This window comes from Myotis lucifugus, unplaced genomic scaffold (genome assembly GCF_000147115.1).
Source record: "Myotis lucifugus unplaced genomic scaffold, Myoluc2.0 scaffold_14, whole genome shotgun sequence".
NCBI lineage: Eukaryota > Metazoa > Chordata > Mammalia > Chiroptera > Vespertilionidae > Myotis > Myotis lucifugus.
The window spans coordinates 5,122,140-5,127,384 of NW_005871062.1; the positions used below are offsets into that span (position 1 = coordinate 5,122,140).

Sequence of the window (5,245 nt, forward strand, 5' to 3'; positions counted from 1 at the left end):
TTAAATTCTTTATTGTTTAAAGTATTACATATGTCTCCTTTTCCCCCCATTGACCTCTACCCAGCCACTGACCTCTCCAAGGCCACTCCCACCCCCCAGCACATGCCCCCACCCCCCTAGTGTCTGTGTCCATTAGTTATGCTTATATGCATGCATACAATTCCTTTGGTTGATATCTTACCCTCCCTCTGACCCTCACTCTCCCCCCACCCCCCCCTTTCCTCTGAGGTTTGATGGTCTGTTTGATGCTTCTCTGTCTCTGGATCTATTTTTGTTCATCAGTTTATGTTGTTTATTATATTCCACAAATGAGTGAGATCATGTGATATTTATCTTTCTCTGACTGGCTTATTTCGTTTAGCATAATGCTCTCCAGGTCCATCCATGCTGTTGCAAATGCTAATAGTTCCTTCTTTTTTATAGCAGTGTAGTATTCCATTGTGCAAATGTACCACTGTGTTTTGTTTGTTTGTTTTTAAATTAGCAATAATCGTGCCTCCGATAAACCTCACTGGCTATGATACTGCCACTGTGCAAAGCTACCACTGTTTTTTAAGCCACTCATCTGCTGATGGACACTTAGGCTGTTTCCAAATCTTAGCTGTTGTAAATTGTGCTGCTATGAACATAGGGGTACATATATCCTTTCTGATTGGTGTTTCTGGTTTCTTGGGATATATTCCTCGAAGTGGGATTACTGGGTCAAATGGAGTTCCATTTTTAACTAAATGTATTTTTTGACTTTCCTTTTTACTTATCTATAAATGTGAATTCTTATACTTTGTTATTTATTTTAATTTATATATAGTATTCTCTCACATAAATATAATCAATTTATTCATTTTTTAACTATTAAAACTATTTCTAATTTTTGCTTCACAATTAACATTTTAATGAGCATTCTTATAAATGTTTTCTTACATACATGTGTATGAATTCTTCTAGGAGTTTTACCTAGAAGTGGAATTATTAGGACATTTTCTGAGGCCAGATTTCTCTTTAAGAGGATTTCATAAACTAGCAGCATATAGTTGTGTCTCTAAAATCTTGCCACACCTTATTTTTTTTGCATTTTCCTTGTTGTTGTTATTATTATTATTAGTCAATATTATGACTGCTTATTTTCCCTTCTAATTTTTCTGGCCCATAAACAGATGCCATCCGATTCTTTCCTGAGAGTAATGACTCTCTGCAGTACTCTAATCCTATGACCTGAACAAGTTTTGTTTTTGGATTTTGTCTTGGTAGCATGGGGAAAAAAAAAAAATTAAAGCAGCGGTTCTCAACCCACAGGTTGAGAACTGCTGCTCTACTTCCTGCTGACTGTGGGTGGTTGTTATACACAGTCCTTACAGTTCTACCTTTGCAATTAGTGACAGATCAAAGCACCACCAGCAGCTCTCCCTGGCTCGTTTCTCTTCTCTGCTCACATGTGATCAGATTCTTTCTAATGCTCTCCTGAGTGCCTTAGCACCAGTTCCTACTCAGTTTCCCTTCCCCACCAAGAGTACCTTGGGATACTGATCTAAATTTTGCTAAAGCACATCATACCCTAACAGGCCTCTAGTCATTCTCCCACTTCTCTATTCCCCTGCTGTTTCCCACAGCCTTTTCCTGACCATAGTCTGGCATTCCCACACTGATTAGCTGATTCATCATCTTTTCAGTGTCTATTTTTTGGAGCCTCTGGGCTATGGCCCAGGAATAACAATATTCACTCCGCTGCTTCCACCCACTTCTAGTCATCAACAGCAACCATGGCACCTGGTGTATTCAGCCTACACAGGCTCCTGACACACTCATGTCCTGGCAGTTTAAACCTCTATGACTTGCAGGGGTGTTGGCCTTTTAACAACTGGATAAAAAATGTGGGTGGAGTGCTCATCACCTCAGACCAGGCACTCCCTAGGGATGATAAATAGGTTTTGTAGACAAGTTTCCAGCTACCTGCCACACCCATAGTCCCTGGAAGGAACAAACATATTTTACCTGCCCCAGGGTCCACCTCCCCTCATCCCCAACCACCACAGATGGATACCTGATCAAACTCCATTTCTTTCACATGACGTTTTCTCCTTTCTGTCCCTCTACTCCTTCCCTTAATCATTTAACCCTTAAGATATCAGATTCTGGTCAGTATCAAACTGTCTTAAGAACAAAGCCTCAGATGTGTTGACCTGAGAAACAGAGATTCTGTCAAGCTGAGGATAACATATTGATTTCAGTTGTGTTTCAGCCCCAGGCCCATGAAAGCAGAATGACCCTATGGACCACACGCTCATGAAACCAGACAGAACAAAGCCATGACTGACATCAGGACCTAATACCCTGGCCCCAACCAATCAATAGAGCCCATGACCTCAACTCCTCTAACGACCATGATTAATGGTTTTTTCCCTATATAACCCATTCCGTGGAAGCCATTGGGAAATCAGGTCTTCAAACACAAGCTTACCTGAGACTCAGACTTAGCACTGCTAATGTGTAAAAAAAAAAAAAAAAAAAAAAAAAAAAACAAAAAAAAATTTTAAACCTGTACAGAATTTTTGTGAGTTTATTTGAGCCAAACTGTCGACAATTGCCAGGAAGCAAAATCTCAACCTATTGGGATAATGCTCAGGAGAATGGCAGTTTTTCACTTTGTTTTATACATTACAATCAAAGGAGGAGATGTAAATGGGTTACATGAATTCCATTGGTAATAGATTAGGGAGGCAGGAGAAAGCAAAGAGGAGGAAGGATGGGGGGGGGGGGGAACTCTGGGATTGTATAAATAGTAAAATGATAGACACATATTTCTTTTACTTAGGTAGGTACAGGATAGTTAACAGTCAACAATTAACATGATAACAATAACAATGAAGGAATTTGTAGTCTCTGTCCCAGGGCCCAAGTACATTTGGTTGTACCTTGAGGAGTCCAGAAAAAGGGAAGTTACAAGTTACCCTGACATTCCACCAGTATATTATCTTAGATACAAAAAGACAATAGGCTCAGTAAAGATAGAAGTTGATCGTTGTCAAGGAAGATACTGGCCTAGGACATGACTATAAACTGATTTTTAAAAAAATATATTTTATTGATTTTTTACAGAGAGGAAGGGAGAGGGATAGAGAGTTAGAAACATCGATGAGAGAGAAACATCGATCAGCCGCCTCCTGCACATCTCCTACTGGGGATGTGCCCGCAACCCAGGTACATGCCCTTGACCGGAATCGAACCTGGGACCTTTGAGTCCGCAGGCCGACGCTCTATCCACTGAGCCAAACCGGTTTCGGCTGATTTTTAATTAAAGGTTTTTAATTTCAGACCATCCTTTGTGGTTACTTTAGGTCTCCTGAGTTTTCAAGTCTGCCATGCAGGCCTTCCCTGAGTTAGTCAGATTAGCCTGTGGCCCTTTTTTTGCCCACTACACCATTTCCTCAACTAATAAACCCTTACTTTCTTGGCCTGCTTGTGTTTAATTGGGCTTTGGAGCACACAGGCAAGCATACCCCTTTAGTCCGGTAACAATCCCCCTTATTGTGTTAAGCAATAAACTCTGCTTTCCTTTATCAAGAGGTTACTTTAGTGGTCAATATTTTATCTTGGTGGTATTTTCAGAGAGCTGATAGTGGATAGAACCACTAATTGGAGCCAATCTAATTGTCTCTGCGATCTAAGAAACCTAGAGACTGCTGCAGCTGAGGGTAGTGATCAGACTTAAGACATCATGACATATAACCAGGGATCACAGTCATACTCATTATGTGCAGAATGAATATGCAATTGGGAAATTGGATGACAAAAGGGGAATGGAGCAAAAATATGCATAGAGAGGGGACAGTGGGAAAAAGCGTGGTCTCTGATAGTCTCCTCGGTACCTGGCATTCTAGCTCTCTCGTATGTTATGCCTTAGTATGATTCCTTATTTCCTCTCTTGGAAATCTGCTCAAATGCCTGTGGTGTTGTGACAGGGCAGGGAAACTCTGCTTGTGTTTTGGGCTTTTATATATTTACTTATTTTTGCTGCTTTGTCATGAAGTCCTAGTTGTCAACTGTTGGTGTATTGAGAAGGAAATAAATCCATCTCCCTTCCCCACAGATAGCAGACAGCAACAGCTGTGTTTCTAATGATGTGACCCCAAACATTCTGTGGAGGAAAAGGAGCCACATGCTAACCTGACTAACTCAGGGAAGGCCTGGGAGGCAGCCTTGCAAACTCAGAGATCTAAAATAATCACAAAGGATGGTTTGAAATTAAAATCTTTTAATTAAAAAGCAGTTTATAGCGGGCAGTCATGTCCAAGGGCAGTATCTTCCCTGACAAAAATCAACTTCTATCTTTACTGAGTCTATTGTCTTTTTGCATCTAAGATAACATACCTGTTGTTAACGTAAAAAAAACCATTGAAACCTGTAAAGAATTTTTGTGAGTTTATTTGAGCCAAACTGTCGACATATGCCGGGAAGCAGAACCTCAACGAATTGAGATAGTGTTCCGAAGAATGGCGGGGTTACATCCGTATTTATACATTTCAATCAAAGGAGGAACATAGGTGGGTTACATGAAATTCATTGGTGATAGATTAAGGAGGAGGGATAAAGCAAAGCAGGGAAACCCCTGGGATTGGATAAAAAGTAAAATGATGGACACATACTTAGGTGGGTGCAGGAACAATTAACATGATGATGAAGGAATTTGTGGTATCTGTCCTGGGACCCAGCACACCTGGTTGTGCCCCAGGGGCTCCAGATACAGGGAAGTCACAAGTTACCCAGACATTTCAAGGGTATGTTATCATAGATGAAAAAAGACAGATAGGCTCAGTTACGGTAAAGGTTGACCTTGTCAGTGAAGATACTGGCCTAGGACGTAACTGCCCACCATAACTGCTTTTAGTTAAAGTTTAATTTCAGACCATCCTTTGTGGTTACTTTAGGTCTCTGAGTCTGCAAAACTGCCATGCAGGCCTCTCCTGAGCTTGTCAGGTCAGCATGTGGCCCCTTTCTTCCACACTGTGGAATGTCAGAGTATCTTGTAACTTCCCTTTTTCTGGACCCTCATTGTTATTGTTATTTTGTTAATTGTTGACTGTTAACTATCCTGTACACACCTGAGTAAAATTTATCCAGTCCCAGAGGTTTCCTTGCTCCACCCCCTTTGCTTTCTCCCGCCTCCCTAATCTATCACCAATGGATTTCATGTAACCCACTTAGTCTTTTTTCTTTGACTGTGAACATAAAAACAAGGTGAAAAACTGGC

The 5,245-nt window shown here is 40.8% G+C and overlaps 1 pseudogene; it reads right to left on the reverse strand.

The window, feature by feature from the left end:
- Positions 1-359: 359 nt before the first annotated feature.
- Positions 360-541, reverse strand: LOC111825152 (annotated as a pseudogene).
- Positions 542-5,245: the final 4,704 nt, after the last annotated feature.